Genomic DNA, 14363 nt, shown 5'->3' with positions numbered 1-14363 from the left:
GCTGTATCTTTTCCTTCCTAATCTGTTTCTTTTAGTTAATGCGCCTTCATATGGGTGGGTGCACCTTTTAATTCGATCAGCTTGTTATGAAATATTATATTATGTAGTGGATGTCTATAACTTCTAAAGAAGTTACTCTCATTATTCTTCTCCATTAACCTCCCACTACTTTTTATCATTATAGTTGTAACTCCCACAGTTTTATAACCTCCTCCATCATCTTTCTCATGATCTCAATAGTTAATACCATGTTCATGACATCCCTTTGTATTAATTCAGTATCATCTTATAAATAGAGGGTTTGGGCATCACATTGTACACACTTAGAAAATAATTGATGAAATAAAAAGTTCTCTCTTCCTCTCTACATCTATTGTCTATTTTATTGTTTCATATTATTACTTTGAGCTTAGTTCTTAACACGTTATCAACACAAATTGCTATTTCCTCTCATACTTCCTAAAAGGACTAAAAGCTCCCCACGAGATCTACAGCTGCTTTGCCAAGGAAAACTTTGGATTACATCTCGTCAGAGATCTTGTGGTAAGCATGGAAGATGATACTATTGTCATTAATTTAGTTTTATATGCATAAAGATGAGAAAGGTAAACTTTTATACTGCAATAATAGCATAATTACTAATATTGCATCTCAAGCCAGTCCCGATTTGATGATGACATTTTCTAGACTTGAGTTTGACGTATCATCTTATTAAGTGTTAATTAGTGTTTATCTCTACTTGCTCCAAATTCATGAGATTTAGGACTAAAATTACATCCCAAAAATATTATATTTTTAATCATGCAACAATGTCACTTTTGCATAACCATGTGATAAATTATAAATCTAATTTGATTGTTTTAAGTACGATTGTTCTTACATAAAGGCAATCCTTTCTCATTTTAAGAAATGGTGTCAGTAACCAAATATATGAGTTATATGAGTTTTAGATACATAGCAGACTTATTAAGCTTTATTTTTCATGAATAGTAGGCTGTACTTGCATAAGAGATGTACTTCATTGTAATTGTCACTCATCTCCTGGATTATATTCCGTTTACTGAAAAGAAAATTATAGTAACCATTTCTATTAACCACAATGCATTTCTTTTTGGCATGATTGCAGTGGAGGTAAGTAACGTTTCTTTGCAATTTTATCTAAGTTCATTTGAATCTAGAAGTGATAATAATTTTACTCAGAATGACTAGCGAGTGACTTTGTCCCTATAACCACCAAAAGTGGTAGGCTCAAGGGGAGTGCTTATGCACTATGCCTATTATCGCATCGGTAGAGGGCAAAGCGGTATATTCAAGTTTACTGCACCATGAGGGTAAGATATCGGGTGTTAGTGCCAGTGTACCGTAATTATAAGAGTTGGGTTTGAGTCCCAATTCGTTATGGCTTAACATGCCTTTATATGGATAAGACATTGGGTTTGAGTCTCAATACACTATATTGATAATATAATGATGACTAAGGAAAAATAGTATATTTTTCATGAAATGTCCTACTTGATTTGCTCCATTCTTGAAGTGAATGTGGTAGCAGTGCATAATAAGTCTAAATGAAGACAAGTGATTGATCAATGAACGTGGGCGTACCAAAAACCAACATAATAATAGTCATTATTATGGTAATTGTAAAAATGAGAACAATAAGGATTCTCCAAATAATCCTTCAAAAGGTGAAGGAAATATTTACCATCAAATTGGTACAAAAAATTTATAAAGCACGTCGCGATAATTACACTTCATTCTTTGAAGAGAATGTGACTTGTGATAAGCATTGAGAATGAAGACTCATTCTTGAAAGTGAATGTAGCAATATATGATAAAAGTAATGAATAAAAACATGCAATGCATGATTGAATACATACCACAACTCACCTCTAAGGGGGGTTTGAGAGAAAGAAAGATAATGAATATTACTGTGTGGTTACATGAATATGTCATTGGTCTCGTACATATGGTACGCTAAAAAATATTTTGACATGCCTTATAAAAAGTTATTAAAGGCAAAAGTAAAACAAGAAATAATTTTGCTATGATGACTTTGACCATGATAATTTATTATAATATAATTTTTTCTGTAAAGGAGACATTTACCATATGGATGGTGTGACAAAAGATCTTGTAGTAAAATATTAATTAAGAACTCCGGAAGAACTAATTTGTTACTATCCAGATAAATAAAATTATTCTTGACATTGAAATTGTAGTAAGTCTCAAAAGAAACTTTTTAAGTTTCAAATCTATTAGCCAAAGTGGTTGGCATATTTAGACTATAAATGAAAAGAAGATTGAATATCTTCATATAACTATAATCATACCGGGTAAATATAAAAGGTTACCCGACTTACCTTTTATTTGTACTACACAAGTATAAGCATGATGATACTACTCCTATGGTTGGCATACCTTTTATTTGTACTACTCATATCTCCTATGAGCAGGTTAGCGGTTGCGTGGTTTTGATGAAGTTCCTATGAAGAGTTTTACCTTTTACCCAAAGGAAGGCACGTACTACGATGTGAGCTTGGATAGCTTAAAGAAGACGGCATAACCCTAGGAGGTTGAGCATGCGATGGTGGCTGATAATTTGGGATGTGTTATGATTGGTGCAACAAGAGCTTGCGAGAAGTTGGCCGAGTAACGGTGTGGGATCATGGTAAATGGGAAGAATAAGTCATTGTGGGGTCTGGATCTATGTGATTGTAGCACAAAGCTAAGTGGGGGAGCCTATTATCTATGATTGGGTCACATAGTTGTGTGCCTGTGCAATTTTTGATCATCGGTACACTGGTGGATCAGTTATCATTAAGGGAAGAAAACATTAGGGGTAATTCGAGCAAGGGATTTTATGGGTGTCTGCTATTTTTTTTGCCTTGTCGGTTTATGCAAAGGTTGGGGAATGACTGAGGATTGTTATTTCGTTGAGAGTGATGTACAAGGGAAAGGATTCTTTCAGTTGCTTCTTTGGGGTTCGTGTGCTAATGGCGTGCTAGTTGTGTGGTTATATATCATCGTGACTAGATTAGAGTGGGCAACTCTCAATAATAGTACTAGTGGATGTGAGGTTTAAGGTGTGGTACTTAAGGATTTTTTGGCTCGTTATGTTCCTGAGGATTTGGGTTTTTGCAACAGAGTATGAAGGGTACTTTTAGAAAGATGGAAAGGAAATAGCTTCGGATTCACAGAAGGTCTTTTAAAATGGGTGTATTAGTTGGAAACAATATTGACTGCATGAGGAGTGTATGAGATGGCTTATGGGTATTGAGACGATGTGGTCTTGTAATTTGGGTCACTCGAGATGAGTGTTGTTGGAGGTCCCTTATGTGTTTTAATAGAACTACTATTTCAAAGGCAAGTCATAAGTAAATTGGAAGAAGTAGAGTTAGTTAGTAATGGCTTGAATCAACAGGGTTGTGGAAATGATCAGTTTCTTCGGTGCGGTAAGGCTATACAAGTTAGTTCGTGGCTGTATGTGTAGACTTGACAGCCACCGTGGTTCGATTGATTTGGAGGTATTTGATTGTGATGGCTTGGTTATGTGTGAATGGATCCCGAAAGAGTTATGGCAGTTTATACTGCGACTTGAGGTTTGTGTTTTCTACGGTTATGGGAAGTTGGTTTATGGGTGGCGATTCTTCTTTTGAAATGAGTTAAGTGAAAGGTTTTGAGCTGATGAAGAGTTTACTCTACTGATTGTTCAGAAGATTATGATAAAATTCTTGTAGTATCGCGTAGCAGCATGATTTGTGCAGTGAGCGGTATGGAGATTTGAAGTTGAGGATCAGGGTTGCGGTTCCGCTTTGATAAGAATGTTCAGAGTATGTTGGCGCTATCTTAGTGTCGCCTGAGGTGTTGTGGGAAAAAGGCATTATGTATTGATTTATGGATTCTTCATTTGCATTACAATAATTGTATGGTTGGTAGCCATGGATGTGCAAATTTTGCTACCTGGTGCAGAATGGTCGTGGGACTATCTCCCGTGAGGTGATTCCATAAGTGTGACTTGTCAGCCATTTATGTGGTAGAGATTGAAATCAGATATGGAGATTCTAGTACTGTCGCTGATGGGAGGGTTTATGTCCGAGAGGCACTCTATTCCCTTGGTTGTGGACTGCCGGAGTTTGTTCCGGATTAGGTGGATACTCGTATGTGTCATGAATGGGTCACTGTGGGTATTTGAAAGGTTATTGGCGCAATACGGGATGATCGAAATAGGCTTGAGGTCCGTCGGTTGATCTAATGTGAATGTATATTCTACATCAAGTCGGATGTATTCATTCAGCATAGCATTGCTAATAGAGGAGTCTTCGGGTCTTGGATGTTATTCCTGTTGTCAACTATTCTCTGTAATACTCTATTATGCCATGTGGGTTGTGAGACGACTTGATTATTCGCACCTGTGTTGTGATCCCGTATAGCTTATGGTGTTATATGAGCGAGATGGCTTTCTAGATGCTGGTTGTTTATTGCACCTTAGTCGTGCTTGAGTTTTTAGTGCGTGGCGCTATCCGTCTCCCTAGGGTCGTATTTATTAAACTGACGTGCTTGTGGTTTATATTCAGGCATTTCGTAGGTTTGAGCATTATGGAAGGATGGGCATTTCCATATTGATTGTTATGGGTGAATCGGGTGGCACGCCGCCACAGGTATGATGTTTGGATCAGGTTGCATGCCGCGATGGTATCATGTGCGGATCGGGTTGCACGCCGCAACAATGAGATGCTGAGTATGATTCCATATACTTATTTTTGTGTGTCTTGTTTCTCATCTATGAGAAAGGTTCATAGCATCTGTTGGTCGTTTAATTCGTTACGCAGGCTGGGTAGTTCTTGCTAGCGTTCACTCTTCCTTATAGGTCATATTTGAGTTGTAGCTTGTTGGCACATTGATGGTGTCATATGAGATCTTAGATGGTGTTTGAGGTGTCTTATTGCCTGAGCATCTTATACTGGGTGAGACGAGGGTATTGGACCTGAAATCAGTGCGATCGGATTTATGTAAGGTATATTAAAGAGAAAATATCACTGTTCAATTCAAAATGAGGTAATGGTTCTTCTCAAGCGGAGAGACTCCATGATTTATTGATTTTGCAGGTGGTTATGAGCTTCTACGGGTTACTTTCGTCGTTGCAATATCGCGAGGGTTAGATCAAGGCTTATACGCGTTATAAGGTATACTACGGGCATCAGGTTAGTGAATTTGCAGCTTCTACGGTTGGAGGAATTTTATTATGGGCATACAAATTATGCGGTGCATTGTGTGGTTTCTGCATGGTTGCATGATCATATTTGGTACAGTGAGTTGAGATTGATACAGTGTTCGTATGTTAGAATCAGACCTGGTAGAGGATTGCAGATGTTAGAATCTGGCTCTATGCCTTGGGGCTAAGGTGGCAGGAATGATCTTCAGTCTGGCTTGAGCTAATGTGCTCACATGGGTTGTGGTGGCAGGGGTAGGTGCACGTGGTGTTAAACAGTGGTTTGGGTGATTTTGGAGCTGTTCTTGGAACGTTCGAAAATGAACGTATGTTTACGTGGGGGAGAATATAACGACCCGACCAGTCGTTTTGAGCTTTAGCATGTTGTTCGGCGGTTTGAGGTCATAAGTAGCTTCACTTCATATTTTATGACTTATACACGTAATCGGAATTGAATTTCGGGAAGTTCGGAGTTGATTCAGATGGAAAATTTTCTATTCGGAAGCTTTAAGCTGGAAGAGTTCACCAAAGTTGACTTTTGAGTAAACGACCTCGGAATTGGGATTTGAAGATTCCAATAGGTTCGTAAGATGATTTTGGATTGGGGCATATGCTCGGGTTAAGTATCGATGTCCATTTGGGATTTCGAGCCTTAGAATAGGTTCGCATTGTGATTTGTGACTTGAACATGAAATTGGTGTCATTCCAGAATGATTAAGTATAATTCGGACGTGTTCGACGAAGTTTGAAAGTTGAAAGAAGGGTTTTGATTGTTGATTCGTAGTTTGGATATTGTTTTGTGTAATTTGAGGCCTCGAGCATGTTTGCATCATGTTCTAGGAATGGTTGGTATGATTAGACGGGGTCCCGGGGACCTCAGGGGTGTTTCAGATGGGCCACGGGTCATTTCGCGTTGTTTTAGCTGCTGTTTTTGAGATCTGGTGAATCCTTCTTCGCGATCGCGAAGAAAGGGCCGCAATCGCGAAGTGCAAAGTGCTGTTCCAGGCCTTGTGAATCGCAATCGCAAACTTCAGGAGCTTATACCTTACAATCTATAAGGAATTTAGGGATCATCCAAAACTAAAAGTTGTAGCCTTTTGAATCTGGTTTTCAGAATATCAAATAGTTTGTCATTTGGAATTTTGTGCAAAAGGTTATGGCCATTAAACCGAAGGGTGTCTGTGAAGAGGAAACAAAATTTGTACATCGCGATCGCGATGAAGGAAACGATGCTGGAACTTTTGTTAATCTCAATCGCACGGATATTGACCATGATCGCGAAGAAGGAGGCCTGACAGGTATATTAAACATCTAATTTCAGGATTTTAAGCTCATTTCATCACTTTTAAGTTCTTGGAGCTCATGTGGGGCGATTTGGGGGTGATTCTTGAAGATCGTTTTTGCCATATATCATATGGTAAATTATTCCTACTTGTTTTGAGTTAAATAGATGGGTTATATATGAATTTTAACGTGGAAATTTGATAGAAATTATCGAATTTTTGAAAGAAAACCTAGAAATGGTATTTTTAGATTTTTACCACGAAATTCGATGTGGCATTAGGAATAAACTATATATTTGAGTTCGTGGTATTATGAGTAAAGTTTATGTTCGAAATTTTTCGGAATTCGGGCACGTGGGCCAGGGGTTGACCTTGTTGACTTTTCGAACGTAGTTGGGAATTGTTGTAAATTGATTAAATATGAGTATTGGAGTATATTATTATTAGTTTTCATGTTGTTTGATTAGTTTCGGATCGATGGGAATCGGTTTGAGGTTCTAGAGAGGCGTTGGAGTCGGTTATGGAGCTTCAGTTCGAGGTAAGTCTCATGTCTAACCTTGTGAGGGGGAAATTTACCCCATATGTATTATATTTGTTATGTGCTGCATGTTTTAGGAGCTACGCACGTATGAGGTAATGAGTGTCCGTGCGTATGCTAGAATTCCTGTTTATGTCTAGGTAGACTTAGACTGACGCCATGCTTTAATTGTACTATTTGAGTTATTATTTCCTGGTTAATTATTTTAATTCGCACTACGACCTGAGTCTAGACTCACGTAGAGTAATAGACTTGTTGTTTTAGATACTTGATTAGCCGCGGAAAAGTATGCTTCCCTTATGAATTTCTCCTGCGTTGTGCATATTCATCGAAAAGTTTCCTTAAATTTCATAACTCACACGTATATTCGTGAGTGGGGTCAAAGACCCGTTAAAACTTCTTATTCTAATAGGATTGGGCCGTTCGCCTTGGCAGGATTATGTACCACAATCTTATGGGATCGGGCCATTCGCCTCGGTGGGATATTATTGTAACACACTCTTATGGGATCAGGTCATTCGCCTCGGCAGTATCATGTATCATATTTTTATGGGATCGGGTTGTTTGCCTCGGCAACACCATGTATCATATTCTTATGGGATCGGGTCGTTCGCCTCAGAACTTCATGAAATACTCTTATGGGATCGTGCGTAATATTTGAAAAAAAGCCAGTGTATCCGTGATTTTTCCTGACTTGAGTTGTAATGACCTATCTAGTGGGGACCATATTATATACTCCATTTGAGGAGGTAACCGATATGTGAGGACTTGTGTTTACTGTTTAGATGAGGATCGTATCATGACCCTACATTTATTTTTACTCTTTAATTACCATGCTTCGTACTTGTTTAATTTCTACTATACTTGATTTATTGGACCACTAGTAAGTGTCGATGTCAACCCCTCATCACTACTTCTCTAGGGTTAGGCTAGATACTTACTGGGTATGCGTTGATTTACGTACTCATGCTACACTTCTGCACTTATTGCGTAGGTATATATTTTTGGTGGTCTTTTGGGCGCAAAGGTGCAGCAATTGAGGGGACTTTACGGTGAGCTGCATCCCATGTTACGATGTGCATCATACTGAGTCTCCATCATAATTATTTACATTATCCTGTATATCTTGTATTCCAGACAGATATTGTATTGCTATTGTATTTCCTAGTAGATGCTCATGCACTTGTGACACTAGGTTTTGGGGTGTTCTATAATTTATTTATGATTTTGCTTTCCATTGAGACACTTTTACTTTATATTTTACTTATATCATACGTATCTATGATTTTTTGATGCATCGATCTCTCTCTACCTACTAAGATTCATGATTTCAAAAATAATAAAATGAACAATTAAGTTGGTAGTTCACCATTTGCTTGCCTAACAATGACGTTGGGCACCATCATGACCTATAGTGGGTTTTTGGTCGTGACGGCTTGGTATCAGAGCACTAGGTCCACTTAGGTCTCATGAGTCATGATCAAGTCTAGTAGAGTCTCGCGGATCGGCACAGAGATGTCTGTGCTTATCTTCGAGAGGCTACATCGCTGTTATGAAAACTTCCCTTTCTTGATTCCTCATCGTGCGTTTTGATTTCATTGAAGCTTATGCCTTCGACTCTTTCCTACTCATTCGTATGCGATGTTGGGCATTTGTTCTCAGTTGAGCACCGATGAGTTGTGAAGATGCTACAGATGCGGTGCAGGATGCTTTACCCTGCGAATGCGGGCCGTCCACTATCGTCGCCTTGTGGAGGAGTGCTCTGTCATTTCAGCCCAGTGTTGGTGTTGCCTACGACTTTGAGTTTTAAACACATTGTTGGACCTTCGGGTTATGTTAATGAATGAAAGGATTCTTACGGATGACAGATCAGTGTGGACCTAGGGAGATTAATTGATTTCACAATGTATGTAACTATAGCAATGACGTTGGAGGAGCTCGATATGAGATTACGCAGGTGGGCTATCTCCTGTGAGCAGGTTAGCGGTTGTATGGTTTTGATGAAGTTCCTACGAAGAGTACTACTTTCTACCCAGTTAGGCATGTACTGCGATGTGAGCTTGGATAGCTTGAAGAAGATGGCATAACCCTAGGAGGTTGAGCGTGCGATGGTGGTTGATAATTCAAGATGTATTATGATCGGTGCAACAAGAGCTTGCGAGAAGTTAGCCGAGTAACGGTGTGGGATCATGATAAATAGGAAGAAGAAGTTGATGAAGGATATGGATCTACATGATTATGGCATAAAGCTAAGTGGGGGAGCCCACCTTCTACAATTGGGTCACAAGGTTGTGTGCCTGTGCAATTTTTGATCATCGGTACACTGGTGGATCAGTTGTGACTAAGGGAAGAAAACATCAGGGGTAATTCGAGCAAGGGATTTTATGTGTGTGTGCTATTCTTTTGCCTTGTCGGTTTGTGTGAATGTTGCGGAATGACTCAGGATTGTTATTTCTTTGAGAGTGATGTACAAGGGAAAGGATTCTTTCGGTTGCTTCTTTGGAGCGTTCATGTGCTAACTGAGCGCTAGTTGTCTGGTTATATATCATCGGGACTGGATTAGTACTAGTGGGCAGCTCTCAATAATAGTACTAGTGGATTCGAGGTTTAAGGTATAGTGCTTAAGGATTTTTGGGCTCGTTAACTTGTTGAGGATTCGTGTTTTTTCGGTAGAGTGTGAAGGATACTTGGAGAATTTCCATATTATTATCGAGTTTGCGGTGCAGTGTTAGGAAGATAGAATGGAAATTGCTTCGGATTCACAGAAGGTGTTTCTGAACGAGTGTATTAGTTGGAAACAATATTGAGTGCATGAGGAGTGTATGCGATGGCTTATGGGTATTGAGATGATGTGGTCTCGTGATTTGGGTCACTCGAGATGAGTGCTATTGGAGGTCCCTTATGTGTTTTAATAGAACTACTATTTCAAAGGCAAGTTAGAAGTAAATTGGAAGAAGTAGAGTTAGTTAGTAATGGCTTGAATCAATAGGGTTGTGGAAATGATTAGTTTCTTCGGTGCGGTAACGCTATACAAGTGGTTCATGGCTATATGTTTGGGCGAAGAGTTATGGCGGTTTAGACCGTGCCTTGAGGTTTGCATTTTTTGCGGTTATGGGAAGTTGGTTATGGGTGGCGATTCTTCTTCTAAAATGAGTTAAGAGATAGGTTTCGAGCCGATGAAGAGTTTACTCTACTGATGAGTTAAGTGATAGGTTTAGACCACGCCTTGTACTCTCGCGTAGCAGCATGATAGGTGCAGTGAGAGGTATGGAGATTTGAAGTTGAGGATCAGGGTTGCGGTTAAGTTTTAATAAGAATGTCACGAGCTCGAAAGAGGGGGGGGGGGGTGGATTTTCGATGTTCATAGTATGCTGACGCTATCTTAGTGTCACCTGAGGTGTTCCAGGTAAGAGGCATTGTGTATTGATTTATGGATTCTTGATTTGTATTACAATAAATGTATGGTTGACAGCCATGGATGTGTAGATTTTGCTACCTGGTGCAGAATGGTAGTGGGAGTATCTCCCGTGAGATGATTGCATAAGTGTGACGTGTCGGCTATTTATGTGGTAGAGATTGAAATCAGGCATGGAGATTCTAGTACTGTCACTGATGGGAAATTTATGTCTGAGAGGCGCTCTATTCCCTTGGTTGTGGACTGCGGGAGTTTGTTCCAAATTAGATGGAAACTCGTATGTGTCATGAATAGGGTCACTGTGGGTATTTGAAAGGTTATTGGCGCAATACGAGATGATCGGAATCGTCTTGAGGTCCGTTGGTAGATCTAATGTGAATGTATGTTCTACATCAGGTCTGATATATTCATTCAGCATAACATTACTGATAGAGGAGTCTTCGTGTGTTTGATGTTATTCCTGTCGTTAGCTATTTTTTTGTAATACTCTATTATGCCATGTGGGTTGTGACACGACTTGATTTATTCACACATGTGTTGTAATCCCGTGTAGCTTGTGGTGTTATATGAGCAAGATGGCTCTCTAAATGCAGGTTGTTTATTGCACCTTAGTCGTGCTTGAGTTTTTGTAGCACGTGGCGCTATCCGTCTCCCCATGGTGGTATTTATTCACTTGGCATACTTGTGGTCGATATTCGAGCATTTCGTAGGTTTGAGCATTATGGCTCGATTGATATTTCCTTATTGATTGTTATGTATGGATCGGGTGGCACGCCGCTGCGGGTATGATGTTTGGATCAGTTTGCACGCCGCGAAGGTATCATGTGTGGATCGGGTTGCACGCCGCAACAGTAAGATGTTGAGTACGATTCCCTATACTTATTTTTGTGTGTCTTGTTTCTCATCTCTGAGAAAGGTTCATAGCATCTATTGGTCAGTTTATTTGTTACGCGGGCTGGGTAGTTCTTGCCAGAGTTCGCTCTACCCTATGGGTCAATTTGAGTTTTAGCTTGTTGGCACATTGATGGCGTCATATGAGATTTTATACGGTGTTTGAGGTGTCTTATTGCCCGAGCATCTTGTACTCGTTGTGACGAGGTTATTGGACCTGAAATCAGTGCGATCAGATTTATGTAAGGTATATTAAAGAGAAAATGTCACTATTCAGTTCAGAATGAGGTAATTGTTGTTGTCAAGCAGAGAGACTGCATGATTTATTGATTTGACAGATGGCTATGAGCTTTTATGTGTCATTTTCATCGTTGCAGTATCGCGAGGGTTAGATTAGGGCTTATACGCGTCACGAGGTATACTACGAGCATCGGGTTAGTGAATTTGCAACTTCTACAGTTGGAGGATGTTATAATGGGCATACAAATTATGCGGTGCATTATGTGGTTTCTGCATGGGTGCATGATCATATTTGGGAGCTTGTGCAAAGCCTTTAGTTCAGGGAAGATGGCTTATATGGAAGGAGGGGAAGGAAAAAGGCTTGGGCCTCTCTATCTCGATAGGACCCCATAAAAGAACGAGAGCTAACTGTAGAAGGTTTCTGTTAATATGAGCCTAATTTGTTTTATTATTAATCAACATTTTGTAAAAGAACCGGGTCTCTTGAAGTCTGTTGTTCAGAAGTTGAAGACCGTTTCCTAGTGCAAGTTGGTTTGAGCTGGAAAAACAACTCACGTGGATAAATGGAAAGATTCTGTTCGTGGACTACTAGAAAAATATTAGTTGAAGGAATTTGTGTCCAATATGAATTAATTAATTATGGGAATGCTTGAATGGAAACGAAAATACATAAAAGAGTTTTTAAGGAAAGAAAATAAAATTCTTTAATATTTGTATTTCTTAAGAAGTGGCCAATTTATTTTAGGTATTGGATCTAAAGTTGAAAAAAGAATTAGGTCATCCTCATTCCTTTATAAAACATCATATTGCTTCCATTGAAGATGGACATATTAGCATAGTTTCAAGAAATTACTCTAGAAAAACAGTAATTCATTGCAAGAAGTGTTGTCAGAATATCAAGATCCACAATTGAAGAACATATTCCTGAAGTTAAAACTGCTTAGTTCTTTAGTTGTTGTTATGTCTTGATTTATAATTCAATATTATAACCTATTCTTCTTATCGAGAAGTGTAATTGTAAGTGAATGATTATTGAGAGTTTGTTTCGCTTGCTAAAATCTAGAGTTAGTTTAGAAAGGGGTAGTTACAAATGAATTAATTGTAGGGGTTAAATAGAGTTAGTCCCTTTAGTTATTGAGTTGTAACCTAATACTTCTTTTGGAAGTTAGTAAAGTTTTGAGGTAAATCCTACGAGAGTAGGTCGTGGGTTTTACTCCCTTGGGCAAGGAGATTTTTCCTGTAAAATTGTTGTGTGGTTTAATTTATGCACTTCACTTTCTATTTGTATCTGAATTACTTAGGTTAAAGAATTAGTTTTTTTTTATAATAAAAACATTGTGTAATATATAATTTACCCCCCTCTTGTGTGCAGGTACATCCTAAAATAATAATTGGTATTAGAGCAAGTTCGTTCAAGCAAGGCTAACTCCTTAAAGATTCCTTGATGACTGCAATTCTAGACGCTCAAGAAGGACAATCAGTCATAAGACCCCATTGTTCCACGAAAAATAATATAGTTGGTGGATGAAAAAAATGCATGATTTTTTGGAAGGTGAAGATTTGATATTCTGGGATAATTTTGGGAAGGGTCCTAAGATTCCTATAAAAAAAGATGATAAATATATTGTAGTTGGCCCCAAGAATAGGGAGAAATTGTCACCATCCAAAAACCACCATCTGGTCGTGATGGCGCTTAACTCACTTGCTAGAAAAGCCAAACATAACAAAAACGGAAGAAGATAACAAAATAAATGAAAATAGTACAAGTCTAGAGCCAAATGTAATAAATAAACTGCGTCAATACATAAAATCCCCCGAAACAGATAATGCAAAGTCATGAGCTCTATAATAGAAATACAAGTCTGAAACACGAAATGGAATACTGTCTGAATAATAACAACATTAACTGAAATGAAAGAGACGTCAAGGACTGCGGTTGGGATGCAACTGTACCTCGTCTCTCAGCAGCTCAACATCAATCATGACAACTCTCAGCTGGGTCCAACATCTAGATTTGCATAATTAAGTATAGAGTGTAGTATGAATACAACCGACCCTATGTACTCAACTAGTATCATAATTAGCTAACCTCGACGAGGTAATAGTGGCAAGAGCTACCAGTGATACTCACTAATAAGCTGCTCAATTCATAAATTGCACAAGTACAAGCAATGGTACCAGACTAAGTGTAAAACATAGATATAACCAAACCGGTACACATAGTAAAGATGTACCAAGTCCCGTATCCATTAACAACTTAGCATATAGAGAAGGTATGCATTAAGGATCAAATCAATATGCACAAGTTAACATATAGAGAAGATATGTAACATGCCTTCACCTTCTAGTCAAATAGGATATAGAGAAGATATGCGTAAAGATGCATGTATACATTTCAAAAAGGTGGCATATAGAGAAAATATGCGATAAAACATGTATACACCCAAAGTATTTTCAAATAGAGAAAAGATGCAAAAACCCAAACACTAATAAGTTTTTCTCATATTGTGTGTACACCATCAAGAGGGAAACACAAGAGGTTGATCCTAGCGGGATGGATCCTTATCCACATGCTGTACGTACTACTCACGTGCCATATATAATAGCCATTCATACCACTCGCATACTTATCATAGCTCAAACCCATACGGACCACTCACGTGCTACCAACCATCCCATATGTCATAGAATCCATATACAAGAATACATATATACAGACAATAAATATCAAATCACATGTTCATGGACTAATACAAGTGATATATTAAGGTGTATGCACGTGCGAGA

This window comes from Nicotiana tomentosiformis, chromosome 8 (assembly GCF_000390325.3).
Source record: "Nicotiana tomentosiformis chromosome 8, ASM39032v3, whole genome shotgun sequence".
NCBI lineage: Eukaryota > Viridiplantae > Streptophyta > Magnoliopsida > Solanales > Solanaceae > Nicotiana > Nicotiana tomentosiformis.
Note: the sequence above shows the minus strand (reverse complement) of the source record.